The 17,351-nt window shown below is 36.0% G+C and overlaps 1 pseudogene; it reads left to right on the forward strand.

Annotated features, from left to right (window-relative positions):
• The first annotated feature begins 6,554 nt into the window (after nt 1-6,554).
• LOC122293799 lies at nt 6,555-16,528 on the forward strand (annotated as a pseudogene).
• The last annotated feature ends 823 nt before the right edge of the window (nt 16,529-17,351 follow it).

Genomic DNA, 17,351 nt, shown 5'->3' on the forward strand with positions numbered 1-17,351 from the left:
TTTTCGATTTTTCAGTTGCCTCTTCGTGTTTTACATTCACTATTGCACCATTTGGCCATTCACTATTCATTTTGTTTCTAGAAAAAATAGTAGATTGATATAATATTTTAAAATATAATTTTTATAAATTTAAAATATAAATATACAATCGTGTCTCATACTAATTGTATCTATTTTATATTGTTTTAAATTGAACAATCATATATATATATTACATTTTTAATATTGTAAATTGACCGTGAAATATTTATTGGTAAAGTGAACTATTTTATATATGCATGCTCCATTTTATATATGTATTTGATATATATTTTTTTAATAGTTGTGGTGGTGATTATGTATAATTAACTATTTAGAGTTATAAAATTCAGTATAAATAACGATCCGCGCATTGCTCGGGTTATAAGTTCGTAACCATAAAGACAAGAGTAGTGAGTGCTTATACAACATTAGAAGGGAGATCCTTTCCACTATGGGAACCTAATAGGCTTGGGGGGATCTAGTCCTGGGGAATGCTTCCATACTCATGTTTAAAAGCTGCCAATTGCGCTATATTATGCCCACATCGATTCTGGGATTGATGTATTTTTTGTACTTTTCTTTCTTCAAAGTATCGGAGTTGATGTTTGATGTCCCTTATGACTGGTTGCATCGTCCAATCTACTGCGAACTTTGACTTGGAAATTGCTTGTATAACTTGCTTGGAGTCTCATTCTATAATGATCTTTGTTAGATTTCTGCTTGCTGCTTCCTGGAGTTCCATTATTGTTGTTGAGGCTTCTTCGACATTTGGACTTGTGCTGTTGATGAAGTCAATTAGGATAAAAATTGGGCTTCCATTATTTGATCTGCATATTGATGCTATTGTGCTTCCATTAGCTCTAACTGCTATATCAAATGAGAAAGAGTAAACTCCTTGGGAGGTGGCTATCATCTTGTCTCTTGTTGTGAAATTTTTATGGTCTCTTGTTGTGAAATTTTTGTGATCCATGCTTTGCTATGCTCATTGAAGATTTGAGTGAATTTTGATACAAAACATTTTGGAGTTGGTACCAAGGCATTATCGATTACTTGGTTTCTTGTGAGCCAAAGGCTGTCCATGGCTATCACATCAAAGAGTTGGAAATAGTGTGTGTCTTCTTCATGGATTTCAAACCATTGGATCAAAATAATTAAGATCCAGATTGAGAGTGGTTGTCTTGTAAAGTGGGAGATGTTTATGGGCCATTTAGAATTTCTCCACAAGATGCTAAAATAGGTGCATATTAGAAAGAGATGAGAGAGGGTTTCCTCTTCTGTGCTGCACAAAGGGCATAGGGCTTGATCTTCATCAAAGTGAAGGACTTGTTTTAGAAGGGATCGAGTAGGGAGAATGTTTTGTGTTACCTTCCAGAGGAATAGTTTCAACTTATCTTGAATCTTGAGCTTCCAGAGTTTTTTCTAGTCAGCTATAGTGTGCTGGGTTTGAGTGGGCACTTGTGAGTGTAGCAGTGTAGTGTAAGCAGATTTGACCATGAAGGTTCCAGTGATGTTGTGAGTCCATTTTATCCTATCCCCAGTGGAGTGGTATTATAGTTTGATAGGGTAACAAATACAAATTTAGTATTTTAATGAGGTTCAACCTCATTGTTTATATTCTCGCTTCAGGTTACCCTTTGAAGATTTCTAAATTCACTATTCAATCTCTTTCATGTGGAGATAAAAAACCTATTACACATTTGAGTGGTATTGCTTCAAAGAACTTGTGCAAAACACCCTATACACTTATAATCACTTTACGAGTAGTGATTAAATTATTATGTGTAGAACTCATACTACACTTACAAGAGTTACACACACCATTTTACTACTTATACAAGAGTTGATAGTTGATAGGTTATCAAAGTATACTCCACAATGAGTGAAATGAAAACAATATAACACAAACTATATCTTTCTCAAAATGAATAAGTGTTAAAGCTTAATGCTAAAAAATAAAGATTGAAAGCTTTTGATAAATGAAGTAAAGCTTGTAGTTGTTGTTTATTTTTTGGAGGTCTAAGAGAGATTTCCTCTTCAAGTTTAAAAAGATTCCAATGTAAAAAAGGAGCATCATTTATTGTTTCAAAATTTTCAAATAAAAGTTTCTCATTTTTTAATTGTCAAAGAAAATATCATTCGTTTTTCAAAATTTTCAAACAAAAATTTTACCCTTTACATATGTCAAAAAGATCATCAATAACTTTTCAAAATTTCAAACAAAAGCTTATTCTTTCTCCACATGTAAAAAAGAATATCAATCAATTTTCAAAAATTTTAAACACAAGCTTATACTTTTTACACATGTTAAAAAGAGCATCAATTACTTTTCAATTTTTTCAAACAAAAGCTTATACTTTTTGCATATGTCAAAAAAAGTATTATTCACTTTTCAAAAGTTTTAAATATATCATGCACATATAAAAGGACAATCAATCATTTTTTAAATTTTAAACGTTCAAACATACCATGTACATGTAAAAAATGCAAATTGCTTTTTCATGAATATATAAAAAGATTTTTAGCCTTAAAGAATTTTGTAGGAAATGTACAAAAATAGTCTTTAGAGCTTCATTTCTAAGCTTAGCTTGTTCTTTTTCTTTCCCATATTTATTTTGGTTTTCAAAACTCTATTATATAGACAACTTGAGATTTGAACACTATTTACTTGCATCCCAAGTTCGAGCATTCTTTGCTCGCCCTGGGCTATGAGTTCCTCTATTCCCTTGCCAAGGAATCAAGGTAACAGACACTTTTACCCTCCCCTCCACACAAGCAAGCCCTTTTGCTAGGCCCTTACTGAACCTCCATATTCATTCACAATGCTCTTAAAGGGGGCAAGCAATATGTCGCTATGTAAGGGGGCGGGCTTTATTGCTCTCTATGTTGCTTGCCTCTTGTGCAAACACTTTTACGGGCTATGTGATTGAGATGTTGTCTCTCACCATGGCTATTGAGTACTCATTGCTCTCCCAATGTGCGGTAGGGTTTCAAATTGTGTTAATATGTTATGTTCATGTCATGTCAATATATGTATATTATATTATATGAGTTAACCCAAACATGACTCATTAAGCTTATCATGTCAAAATCTCAAACTCTAACACTACCCATTAACATAACGGGTTGACATGACACGACCGGTCAGTGAATACTACATAATAAGTTAACATGATATGACTCGATCCATTTCAACATGTTAATGTAAATGGATTGAATAGACCTAAAATTAATTCGTTTACCTGATTAATTTAGAATAATTTGATATAAATGTTAAAATCACAATATCTATAAAAAAAAAATTCTATATACAGTCACTTTTACGTACTCTTTTGTGTACTTCACTGATGTGATTGATTGTATATTAAAAAAACTGATGCAACCAATCACATCAATGGAGTGCGCAAGGAGTATGCAAAAATAACTGTATGTATCATTACTCAAAAAAATATAAAGCTAACTAAAAGTCCAAAATTACAATCCAAATAATAAAAATATCGAAATTAAAATCCCAACAATTTTGCTTTTAGGTATAAAGGTATAATTATAACTTTAACTTTGTTAACAGGTCAAAACTGGTTGACCACTTATCAACATGTTAAGCAATTGTGTCTTAACAGATCAATTCATTTTGACCTGAACTCATTAAAATTAAACCCAAACATGTTATTATTGTATCGTTTTTATATTGGGTTAATGAGTCATGTTATATATTGCCACTTGTAGTGTGTGGACACTCTTTCATTTATTTCCCCAGAATCTGAACACTTTTGTTCGCATTTCGGATTGTTGCTCCTCTTTTGGGGTTCAGGAAGTTTTTTTTGAACATGCTTCAAACACCCAAAGGGTCGAATACTTTTGGAGATTGGCGTACACTTTACAAGCTCAAAATTCAAGCTCTTACATAATCCGACCAATTTGATTAGAAAAAATCTACTCAACCTCCTATTATTCACACAACTTCTACACACCATACTTTTTTTAATTTTTAATTTTTAATTTTATCAAACATTTAATATATAAATAATAAATAGAAAATTGAATTAATTTAAAAAGAATAAACTTAAAAAAAATTAAAAAAATATTAAATATTTGAAAAAAAAAAAGTGGTGTGTGGAGGTTGGGAAGTTGTGTAGCATTGCTCATTTGATTAGGGGCATACTTTGGGAGATTGAGATAGGCTTTACACACTCGGGAGTTGAGCTCCCTTGCAATCTAACTAATTTGATTGAGGGTTAGATACTTTGGGAGATCGGAGTATGCCTTACATGCTTGGAGCCAAGCTCCCACGTAATCTACCAATTTCATTGGGGTTGGATATTTTCGGAGATTGTGGTAAGGTTCACATGCTTAGGAGTCGAGCTCCCATGTCACCAAACTAATTTGATCAAGGGTTTGCTTTCAAGCTTGCTTCAAACATCCATGGAGTCGGATTCTTTTGGAGATTGAGTAGGTTTTAGATGCTTAGTAGGCGAGCTCCCCTCTAATGCGGCCATTTAATTAGGGTCAAATACTTTTGAAGACCGGCATACACTTTACATGCTTGAGAGCTGAGCTCACTCAAACGTAATCTATAGGGGTTGGCAAAACACCCTGCATCCATCACCCTAGCCCTGCTCATAGGCAAAACACCTAACGAGGGTAGGGGCGGTCTAGGCCTAAGCTTGCCCTCCTTTGCAGCCAAAAAATATATAAATATATATAAATTTATTTTTTTAGGGTTAAGTTAAACCTAACACCCCCTCCCCTGAGTAGTTTCTCTCTCTCTCTCTCTCTCTCTCTCTCTCTCTCTCTCTCCGGCACTGCCCTCTTTGACCTTCTCAAAGCTGGCACAACTTGCATCCTTCTCAGACCCTCTATCCCTTTTGCAGTCATCGTGGGTTCGTGGCTATGGGTTTGCAAAATTCTTTTTACTATTTTAGCTATTTTTTTGTTGCTTTTGATTTGTTGTGTATGTTGTTCGATATTTTTTTCCTGTTTGTGACAGTTGTGTGTGGGGGGTGGACAGACCAAGGGTCCGCCATGCACACGGACAGGGGGCCCTAGCCTTGGGATGTAGTGGTGGATTTTGGGGGCAAAAATCCCCTTTGCCCATGTGGGGGCTGGGTGTGAGAATGGGGCAATTCTATCCCAGGAGATGCAGGTAGCATCCTTCGTAATCTAGACAAATTGATTGGGATACTTTGAAAGATTGGGGTACACTTTACATATGTGAGATCGACAAATTTGATCGAGGGTTGGATGCAATAGGAGATTGAGAAGCCCTTTATATCGTCGGGAGCCCCCTTTTAAATTGGCCCGATACTTTTCGAGATCGGGTACGCTGTACATGCTCTAGAGTTGAGCTCTCACGTAAACCGACCAATTTCATCGGAGTTAGATACTTTTGGAGATTGGATAGGCTGTACATGCTTGGGAGCAGATCTCACACATAATTGGAGTTCATAATTGGAGTTTGAGGTGCACTTTTCATGCTCTGGAGTCGAGCTCCCACATCATCCGACCAATTTGATTAGGGGTCTAATACTTTCAGAAGATCGAGGTAAACTTTACGTGCTTGGGATCTCCCACGTAACCGAGATACGATTGGGTCATGGTGGTGGATGAGTGTTTACAAAACTTTTTTTTATTTTTTTATTATTTGATTGTTTTTAATTTGAAAGGGTCTTTATAGGATAACAAAGTAGTTGGATTTAGGGGTGACAATTTGTGTTTTTGGATCATATTCGTGTCTTGTCAAGTCATGAACATTTAACTATATAAGTCAATCCGAACCCAACCTGTTAAGTTAAATGTGTCAAATTTTCAAATACTAACTTGACCTATTTAGATAACAGGTTGTGTCATGTCATCCGTTTTGACCCATCTAATAATTAATTAGAAATAGATCGACATGACATGACTCATTTAATCTCGTTTCATGTAAATGGTTTGAATTAACATGTATAACTTATTTACACGTATAACTTATTTGATCTGATTGTCATAATTTTACATAAAAGTTAAAATCTATATTTATTAGTAATAACAATATTGTAAGAAAAATAAGACAACCTACTAATAAAAAAATATCAATATTTTTCAAATTTTAACATATAACAAAGTCAATATCGCAAAAACTACAAAAAAAAAAATATGAACATAGGTCCACAATTATAATACCAATAATAAAAATATAAACATATTAAAAAAATCAATATTACAACTTAAGAATAAAAAAAATTATAATTTTAAAATAAAATCTAAACAAGTCAAAACGAGTTAATTTCAAGTTAAGTGAGTAACTTATTATTAATCTATTTATAAATTGTATTCGTATTAAATTTACGATCTTGTCATGTATTGCTGTCTCTAATTTTGATCTAAATTCGATTTTGTATTAAGTTGATAGGTCGTTTGGCATATTTCCACAATCTAGTTTGCTAGTTTTTATTTTAATTTTTGTTTATTTTTTTTTAAGTAGAGTTTGGAGATTTCAAACCCAAATTTTTTATTAAAAAAATCCGAAGCCGCCAGTCCATTAGCCTCTCGAGCTTAGTTGGCTAGTTGGACGTGACTCTACTGGTATATAATCAGGCAAAGCAATAGATCATGAGGTTCAAACCAGACACAGAAGCTAAGACGAAGAAAAAGAATAAGAAGAAGAGCATAGAAAATGAGCAGTGGAACCGGGAAGCTCGTGTGCGTGACCGGTGCCTCCGGTTACATAGCTTCGTGGCTCGTCAAGTTTCTTCTGCAGCGCGGTTACACTGTCAGGGCCTCTGTTCGCGACCCCACTCTGAAGTCTCTCTCTCTCTCTCTCTCTCTCTCTCAGTATTATAGTTTTGTTTTTACGTGTTTGGATTCTCTATTTCTTTACGATAGTAGAATTAATGATATGATATGAGATTGTTGTTTGGGATTTGTGATGCTTGAAAATCTCAAGTTCAAAATTTCGAATAATTTTTTAAAAAACTCTCGGGTGTAGTGCTGCCGGATGCTTTTGATCAATAGAGAAATAACAACGCTATTTGGTGAGCATTGACATGTCTTTTCCTTTTTTAATTCCATTTCATTCTAACTCTCTGAGTAAACAAGTCATTGGAAAGTAGTACCCTTTTCCTTGGGCAAATTGGATGGTTAATATACACGGTTAGAAGTATGGTATTCTAATCGAGTTCACTTCTATGTCCTGCAGATGACCCAAAAAAAACTAGTCACTTACTTGGACTTGATGGAGTAAGGAGAGACTTCATCTGTTCAAAGAAAATTTATTGGAAGAAGGTTCCTTTGATACTGCTATTCAGGGCTGTGAAGGTGTTTTCCATACTGCATCTCCCTTCTATCTTGACGTCAAGGACCCAGAGGTTAATCCCATTTTACTCTTCTTTGAATATTAAGTTGTTTAAAGTGTGCTAGTTATCGTTTATTGATGGAGTGAGTCTTAGAAATGAAGGTCTAGAGGCGGAGGATTAAGTCGTGAAATGGATTTAGAATTGCAAAGGATCTGCTTTTGATAGAGATAGGATATGGGTTGGTAAACAATCATTGTCATAAAACCTATGTTTTATAGTTATAAAATTGCCAAGATTTTATTAATAAAGAAATCCAAAAAACTGATAACAAATCTATATAAGTTTCGGTTCTGAAAAACAACAAAATATCTTTATGTTTCTTGACTCAAAACCGAATGCTCAAGATTCACAATAGTCACAATATTATCAGTTATGTTCACAAAACCAGCAGCATACCAACACAGATCCAATATTAATATACAGCACCTTCCAAAACTAATATAATGCACGAATCAACAAGATAAACCAAGAACAGATATACCAGAAGATTACAAGAAACAAGTATGAACAATAAAATAGGAAAGCAAGGAAAGAACACACCGAGATACGTGGTTCGACCCTAATGGTCTACATCCACTGCAAGAATGGCCTCAGAGATCTTTATTGATAATCAATACAGCATAGAGAAGCCTCAGTTCATTAGAGTTACAAGCCCTCTCAAAAAACCACAAAGAAATCGCACAGATTTCTTTCAAAAAGATCAAACCCCAGAAACCCTAAATCGCCCCCTTCTCTTTTTCTCTCTATCCCTCTGCCTCTCAAGAACCCAGCTGCTACAAATGAATCAAAATCGATTAGGGTTTACAAGGTAAGCTATCAATATATATGTTACAACAGATGATGACACGTGTAGCAATCCAGCGGCTAAGCTTATGGAGAATCAGATGGAAGCACGGGCTCCTCACGTGGTCAAGCAGCTCAGCATATAATAATATCAACGGTCCTGATTTTTTCACTTGCACATCATTCACTTATTACACATATAAGAGAACACATTAGTTGATTAAATAAAGAACGTAACAGATAAATGTATTGACATACATATTACAATCATAAACATAGTGGTTTTGTGATTACATTGGAGTTGGGTAAGGCGAAGTTCTTCAGGATTGGGTTGAAGTTCCTGATACCTTTCTATCTTCTTTGTGCTGTACAACAGTATATCTAACTGTAAAGAACAGAATCCCATGCCTTAAGACCCTTCAATATCCTTGTGAAAGGTAGCTTGCGTAATTGCATGTCATTATCTTGTGAATCATGGCTCCTTACTTTATTACCTACACAAAGAACTTGTGAAGCATGACGTGTGGAAATTCCTGTTTCGTCATTTACAAGTTAATAATGTCAACCTTGTTGCTATTGCTATTAGATTTTTTTTTTTTTTTCTTTACTATGCACTTTTTTATTAACAAAATGCTGCCTGGATTATATTTCCTACTTGCTAACATTGATTTCCTACTTAAGATATGATTGTAAGATATGAAAGTATCTTTTAAATGTGAAAATATAAGAATATCAAGCTTTCTTTATAAACAATTAAATGACTTCTGTTTGTTTGTTAATGATAGTCTTTGCTGCTTTTTTCCCCTAACTATTGATCTTAGCTTTGTCTTCATCTTTCAGGCAGAACTACTTGATCCTGCAGTGAAGGGAACACTTAATGTTCTTAACTCGTGTACAAAGTCTGCATCTGTTAGACAGGTAGTCTTGACATCTTCTATTGCTGCAGTTGCAAACAATGGAAGACCTCGAACTCCTGATGTAGTCGTTGATGAGACTTGGTTTTCAGATCCTGAAATTTGTAAGGAAGCAAAGGTATGTAGGTGCTATTACCATTCTTTCAAAATGAAAGAAGGTTATGAATCATTGCTCGTTATAGCACAGTTTCTCCAATACTTGAAACATTCTCAGTTTCAATCGTCTGGATAACTTATACTCCATTTTGTCCATTAATCTATTTTGGAATATCTGGAAAAATGTTTTTCGCTTCAAAAGGCAATTGACACAAATTGTTTGATACTTTCCTTGCTTATCTTTTAGTATATTTAAAAAGTCAGTTTACTTATAAAAACAATATTTAAAAAGTCGGTTTGCTTATAAAAACAATATTTAAAAAGTCAGTTTGCTTAAATAAAACTATATTTAAAATGTCAGTGCTCCTTTTCTATTTGTGTTTTGAAAACTTGTAACTCTCCATAACAAGGACAACGAACCAAATGATATCTTTTTTTGAATGTTGGATTTTCTAGCTGGTGGACAATTTGGTATGGATGGGGTAAAAATGAATGGTTATTTTCTCACTTTGTGTACTTGAGATGGTTATGCAATCAATAATTATCAACATAGCTAGGCTGACAAGGGAAAGGCGAAACCTACTTCACACTAACGGGACAATACCAAAAGAATATTGTCCCCAAAATCCCTTCAATCGTTAGGCGTTGTTTGGATTGAATATTTTTTCTATTTAAATCATTGATACTTTTTTTATGAATAAAAAATCTCAATATTTCTCAGAAATTTCTTGAGTAGCGTTTTTATGGGATTTTGTGAAATCGCTATGGTTTGTTTGTTGGGAAGAGTGCAAGTACAAATGATGGGTTCTTCTCAGGCTATCAGTGCTTTCCATATATTAATCTGCAGATCATTTTCATTTTATAAATTTGATTTTGACATGTAATTGAAATTTTATTTAGAACTGCAAAAGGTGTGGCCTAAGTACACGTGATGTAAACCAGAGAAACATTTGTTTAGAAATAGAAAAACATACAAGGAAAGCATGAAAATTCAACCCATGAAATCTATAACAGATGTCTAAAGGAAGAGCACAATAAAGAAGAGAAGTTTTAGGCTTCCAACGTCTGCTGTGGGAAACACAGGCACTCGTCCATACCGCTGCAATTTGTGGGCTGCCATATAACCCTCCAGTTTGCAAAGAGATTTACCGTCCTTCTCACATACCCCAAGCCAACCCAACTCTACAAAAGAAGTCATTTCATAAGTCTCTACCAACCTTGTAATGGAGTAAAAGGTGGTCTACAAATTCCCCACTATTTCTGTGCTTACAACATCAATTTGACACAAAGGTATTCTACTTCCTTCAGTTATCCATGGTAGGGACTTTCCCAAGGAGACTGTCCATGCAAAAAAAGCTGCTCTTAAATACACCTTGGTCCTTAAAATACTCTTCCAAGCAAACAAGTTATTGTCCTGAGATATAAGGAGATGATAAAAGGAATGAACAATATGCTTTCTTTTCTTGGAAGGGGTCCAAAGATTCTTGTCTACAGTTTGAACACATTGTCTAGTAGCGTACAAGAGATTGAAAAATTCTGTGAAAACATCAACTTTCCAGTCATGAGCTGCTTTGAAAAAATTGAGATTCCACTGAGGGGAGGGAGCCACTAGAAAAATCTGGTAGATCAGCCACTGAAGTCTCCTGCACACGTGCGATATTTTACATCTTTGGGAAAGTTTCCTTGAGGGTCATTTCTCCATACCAGAAGCTATACCAAAACCTATAAGTGATGACATTCTCTGAGAATCTTCATACCAATAATAAAAAGTAATGGAGACACTTGATCACATGTCTCAATCCCCGAGAGCTACTAAAGAAAACATGCAGGAGTGCCATGCACCAAAGCAGAAAGAACACACTTAAGGGATACAATGGCCTACCCAATATCTCCATTGGTCCTTGATGCCTCAACTCCCTAGCAAGTAATATAGAAGCTCCAAGTTAGCATGAGCACAGGCCTTCTCAATATCTAACATGCAAAATACCCTTGGTCCACCTAAGTCAGTCTACCATCCAGGCATTCATTAGCAACAAGCACCAAGTCTAATGTTTGTCTTATTTTAACAAATGCATTATGTGATTTTGATCAAATCTTCTCAATCACCCTACTCAATCGATTAGCAAGGTCTTTGGCAATTATGCCGTACACCTCATTCACAAGAATAATAGGCCGTTAGTCGTTTAACTACTATAAGTTTTTTAAGGAATGAGGGTAATGAGTTTGACATTAAGGCTTCCAAACTGACTATTGATTTAAAAATAAAAAAAAATCCTGAAATACCCTTATGATGTCATCTCAATCACGTCTCAACAAACTTTAAAGAAAGCCATGGTAAATCCTTCTGAATCCCACGTTTTGCCACTGATCATGCTTACTTTTGAAGCTTCTTTTTATAACTTGTATATCCCTTTATTCTGTTTGGCAAAAGGGGGGAAAGAGATGTGGGAAGTGAGAAAGAGGGGGAGGGGGGGTGGGGGTGGGGGGGTGGGAGGACATGCCTTTGGTAATAAAATCGAATGGGGTCTGTAATCATGATGCAGCTTTTACTCGTCATAAATGTGGTTAATTTGTTTTATTCGTTAAAGGAATAGATTATTTTAGTTGTGAACATTCTGTTCTAGTCTCTCTCTTTCATGATCTGCAATTGGGGTTTGCTAAAATTGATACCCTTTATGATCACTTATAAATCAGGTAACCAAATTATTAATGACTATAATATGTTCATTGCTTCATTTGTCTCTGGGTTTCATTTTGAATATTTTTTCAGCTATGGTATGTGCTTTCCAAGACATTGGCTGAAGAAGCTGCCTGGAAGTTTGCAAAAGAGAGCGGTCTTGCCATGGTTGCAATCAACCCAGCAATGGTGATTGGTCCTCTCTAACAGCCAACCCTAAATACTAGTGCTGCCACAATTTCCAACTTAGTAAATGGTATTTTCTTCACTGAAGTTTTATATAAATCCTGGTTTCTGATTTATTTCAACTGGTAGATCTTGTCTAAAGGTAATGAGAGCTATATTTGATAACTCATTCAAGTAAGGTTGAACAGCATATGACGCTCCCAAATCTCTACATACGGACACGGGATAATCGAGACGTCCGGATGATGATAACACGGGTCACCACCCTATCGATGAGTGCCAAGTATGTGTATAAGTAACAAATGTGTAAAAAGAAACACGCTGCGGATAGCAAAAGTCTCATAACTAAGTACCATAATTTTTTCTTAGTTTAATACAAAACTGTTCAAAACATATATAATAAAATATTACAAGCTACAAATATAGTTTCAAACCAACCACAAAGCATAAACTCCAACTCAATACTCCGGCGGCGGAGCCGCCTGCTCGGGCTCAGCCTCCTCCTCCTCCTCGATCTTTGCACCAAAATCTACGGTACCAAAAATAGTGCTGCAGGTAAGTAAGATCCAAACGTCACTAGATAAAAGCATATTAAAACTCAAACAATATGTATGAAAGAATGCAAATGCACATGTCCCACAAAAATTACATTTTTCTACGCACGCCAAAATCCCATTTGGCGTAAAAACATAACCTTTAAAACTAGTCCTCGCCATTATCCCAGATAATGGCCCAAATCAAAACCACTATTTTTCCAGAAAATGGATCACATAGCCTCAAACCAAACCTCGTTATTTTCCCAAAAAATGACCCATAACCATAACCATAAAACCGATCCAATTATTGCATGCACCATGATCTCCCCTAGGGATCATCCGCACACTCTTGCTCCTGTGCCACACCGCAGGTAACGTCTACGCGTGTGACACCTAAATGAGCGATACCCAGTACTCGCGCCCAGCGCGTCCTTGGACCAGGCCATCCTCTAGTCCCCGCCACTCTAGGGACCACGGAGTTGACACGACAGTGTTACCGTATCTTGCGATCGGTCGTCGCTCAGCGACAATCCAGGAGATGTCACTCAGTGTTATCCACTCCCGAGTGATCAGAGGAGCTCCACCGAGATAATACCCCATCCCGGCTTGGGGTCGTGATACACACGCATCCGAAAATCCATTTACACGATTAAAACTGGATTTTCTCAATTTAAATAAAATGTACGTGAATGCACCATGTAAATGCAATCTCAAGGCACAATTAACCAATCAATCACGAAAACAACCAAACCAAGCAACTCCGTTCTCATCCATCCGACCCCCGAACTCCTCGGACTCAGTCCAAAATCAACCAACCAACAGTTAAATAATTATTGTAAGAGCAAAATATATTTAAATCTAAAAGTAGAGTTTAGAAAATACTTACAGCGCTATAAGGTATTTTTTGAAAGCTTACGACGTTGCAAACGGCGGAGGAAAAGCAACGTAACAGTGTATTTTACACTATGGCCGTGGGTAGTAAATTACCCACTTTTGAACGGGGACAAACCAAGACATGAAATTGATAGGGAATGACCTAGGGATGTTTATGAAGATAAAGGAAGTGAGTTTTGGTCGTGGGTGGCAGTGGAAACGGTGGTGGAAGTGCAAAAAGGGGTTGAACGGAGTTGAGCTCGTGGGAGCTGCTCCCGCAACGGATCGGAGCCTAAAATGGGTGGGTTAGGATGACAAGAGGTAGGGGAAGAAGTGGTGAAGAGGTGGTGGCCGGAGGTGGAGTGACGGCGCTGGAAACGACTCAAAACCGTGCGGAAAGATGGGGCTCTAGGTGGTGATTGGCGGCTCGGATGGAGGGTATTTTTGGTGGGGTGGTGCGCCGGCCGGAGGGGAGCTGAATAGTGGTGGCTGTGTCGGCCACGCTAGCCGGACGACGATGGGTCGGGGTGGAGAGTTGGACGGCGACAGGAGGGAGAATGGAGGGCTGTAGCACGCGGGAGGGAAAAAGAAGAAGAAGAAAAGGAAAAAAGGAAAAAGGAAAAAGTGAAAAAGAAAAAAAGAAATGAAATGAAATGAGATCCAATCCTCACTTCCGGAATCCAAAAACTGATCCGCCTAAAACGATTTTAAAAACCATAAAACGACTAAAATAAATTAAACACCACATCAAATAAAATAAAACCAATTTAAAATATAATAATTTAAAATAAAAGAACTACTATATTAATTAAATTAAAAACAACTCTTTCAGTGAAAATACACGTAAAAGCGGGTCATCACACAACATACCCATCCTTGTTATTAGAATGGGATGTTAACCACGCTGCTTGAGAGTGTATTGGGGCCCACTTGATTGGCAAGTGTGCTTCATGCTGAGACAAACTAAGAACACTTCCCACAGAGGCGGTGGCAAGTTTTCTTTGGCAGTGTAGGGTGTGTCAAGATTGGTTTGAATACCTCTTTCCATTGATTTCCTTCATTTATATAGAAGAGACTTACAGAGAGCATCGAATGATAGAGAACGCCGAATGTTCAGTGTGATTCCAGCGCCTAATTGCTGCTGGTTTTACTGTACACATACATATTTACATGTTACATATTTATACGTTTAGTCTATTTACATCTAGTCTATTTATCTGCTATACTATCTAAACATAGAAAGTTACTAAAAGTATTTGTGTAACGCAAAAAATATCTCCGTAACATTCCCCCTCAAATTGATGCTGGTGGATCAAGAAGCATCAATTTGTCAACTAAGAACTTATGCAGGTGACAAGAAAGAGCTTTAGTGAATATGTCGGCAGTTTGACATTTAGTGGAAATGTGAGGGAGAGTAATCATATGTTTGTCAAAGGATTCACGTATGGAATGACAATCGACTTCAATATGTTTCATACGCTCATGGAATATAGGATTAGCGGCAATTTGAATAGCACTGATATTATCAGCATGAAGAGGAGTGGGATGCAGCTGAGGAAAACCAAGTTCCCCCAATAATCCACGAAGTCATGTGATCTCAGAGCATGCGGAAGACATAGCACGATACTCAGACTCAGTAGAGGATTTGGAAACTCTGTCTTACTTCTTACTCTTCCAAGAAATGAGTGCATTGCCTAAGAACATGCACCAGCCAATAACAGAGTGACGAGTATCTGTACATCCGGCCCAATCAGCATCACTATATCCCATCAATTTTAAGGAAGATTCTTTAGGAAAGAATAACCCACGGGTAGAGGTGCCCTTTAGATATCGGAATATGTGGCGGACAGTGGCTAAATAAAGATGTCGAGGAGCCTGCATAAATTGACTAACTTGTTGCACGGCAAACGAAACGTCAGGATGAGTAATCGTCAGATAGTTCAAACTCTTAACAAGCTGCCGATACAAGGATGGATCTTATAGAAGCTCCCATTCTTCATGACAAAGCTTAAGATTTAACTCCAATGGAGTAAAAACAGAGTTACCCGATTGGAGACCACCCCATGAAATAACATTCTACGTGTATTTGTGCTGGTGTAACAACGTACCAGTTGGAGTAAATTGCACCTCAAGGCCAAGAAAGTACTATAGGGGACCAAGATCTTTCATGTGAAAAGAGGCCTTGAGATGCTGTTGTAAGAGCTTTTTGGGCAACCATTTCTAGAAACTTACCATGTCCCTTCTGCCCCCCAACCATTCCAGATAAGCAAGTGTTTATTTCCCTCTATTTTCTGGGTATAATGTTAGAGTGATACTTGTCACTAGCAGTAATTGCTCCAATTGCACATTCCTTTTTATATGACATGGTTCCTTGATTTCACGTAAGGGATATTAATTATATGAGGCATTTTATCTCGTTGGGCCAAAAAATTCTGTTGTTAGGTCCTAGTAGAGCCTAATTTTGGAATTCTCTCTTTTTCTCTCCTCCTCTCTTTCTCGACATTTTTATGCTTGGGCTTTGCAATATCTGTTACCTCTGTCACCTTAATCATTTCATTCATTCATTGTTTGTTTTTGGATTCCTTATGAGACCTTAATGACTCTTGTTGGCCCCCCCAAAACCCCACATTTAGAGGTACTCATCATTGTTTCTTGTAACATCTCTACATAAACCTTTCCAGCTCATTTTTTTTTTTCTCCAAAACCCTTGACAGGTGTGCAGATGATAAGCCATTTGTGCCAACATTTTAGGTGTCGAAAGAGAAGGCAAAAAGCTTGGGTATTGAATTCATTCCTCTTGATGTGAGCCTCAAGGAAACCGTTGACAGCTTGAAGGAAAAAAACTTAGTCAATTTTTAAGTATTAGTAGCACCCGTGCAGATCTTTCTAATCAATAAAAATGCTGGTGATACGTGTTACCTGCATACTTGTTTTTGATTGGTGTTTGAGGTATATTTATAAGATCTAGATATACATAGTTATGCTCTGGTTGGAGGAGTAACTTGTCTCCGAAGCTACAAGTAGGGTGATGTTCACTTTGATGTGATTTGAGTAGAACTTTGTACTACATTATCATGACTGGTTGGTGAATGGAATATCTATGATTATCTGCCTCGTTTGGTCGCATATATGAGAATTTGTAATGAGATAAAAGTTAAATAAAATATTAAAAAAGTTGAATTATTTATTAGATTTTGTATAGAAATTTGAAAAAGTTATAATAATAAAATGATATGAGATGGGTTGAGACGGTTTGTAAAAACAAATCATGCCTTAGGTGCAATTTGGATAGTGAGTTGAGATTGAAGTTTAAAGTTGAATAAAATTTTAGTAAAATATTATTTTTTAATATTATTAGTGTTTTGAGATTTGAAAAGTTGAATTGTTTATTATATTTTGTGTGAGAATTTAGGAAAATTGTAATGATGAGATGAGATAAAATACTTTTTATATCCAAACAGGTAAAACAAACTAAGATGTTTGTTTACACAGATGAGATGAGATGAGAAATCTATAAATAGTAGTGAAACAATTTGTGAATAGTAGTGAATTAATTTGAATTAAGATTTTTATGGGATTTTAAAAAAGAAAAAAGAAAAAGTTGAATAAAAAAATTATAAAATTAAAAGAATGTTAGAATATAATCTTTTAATGTTATTTTTGTTTTGGGGTTTGAATAATTTGATTTTTTTTTTTGTTTGGAAGTTTAAAAATTGTAATGATTAATTAATGATTGGATGAAAAAGTTAAAAATTTGAAATTTGTGCTTTTTTAATTATTATTTTAAGCAAGCATTCATATATTTCATATAACCATAAAGACAAGAGTAGTGAGCACTTATTCAATATTAGAAGGGGGATCCTTTCCACTACGTGAATCTGATAGCTTGGGGGGATCCAGTCTTGGGAAATGCTTCCATACTCATGTTTAAAAG

This window comes from Carya illinoinensis, chromosome 14 (assembly GCF_018687715.1).
Source record: "Carya illinoinensis cultivar Pawnee chromosome 14, C.illinoinensisPawnee_v1, whole genome shotgun sequence".
NCBI classification, from domain to species: domain Eukaryota; kingdom Viridiplantae; phylum Streptophyta; class Magnoliopsida; order Fagales; family Juglandaceae; genus Carya; species Carya illinoinensis.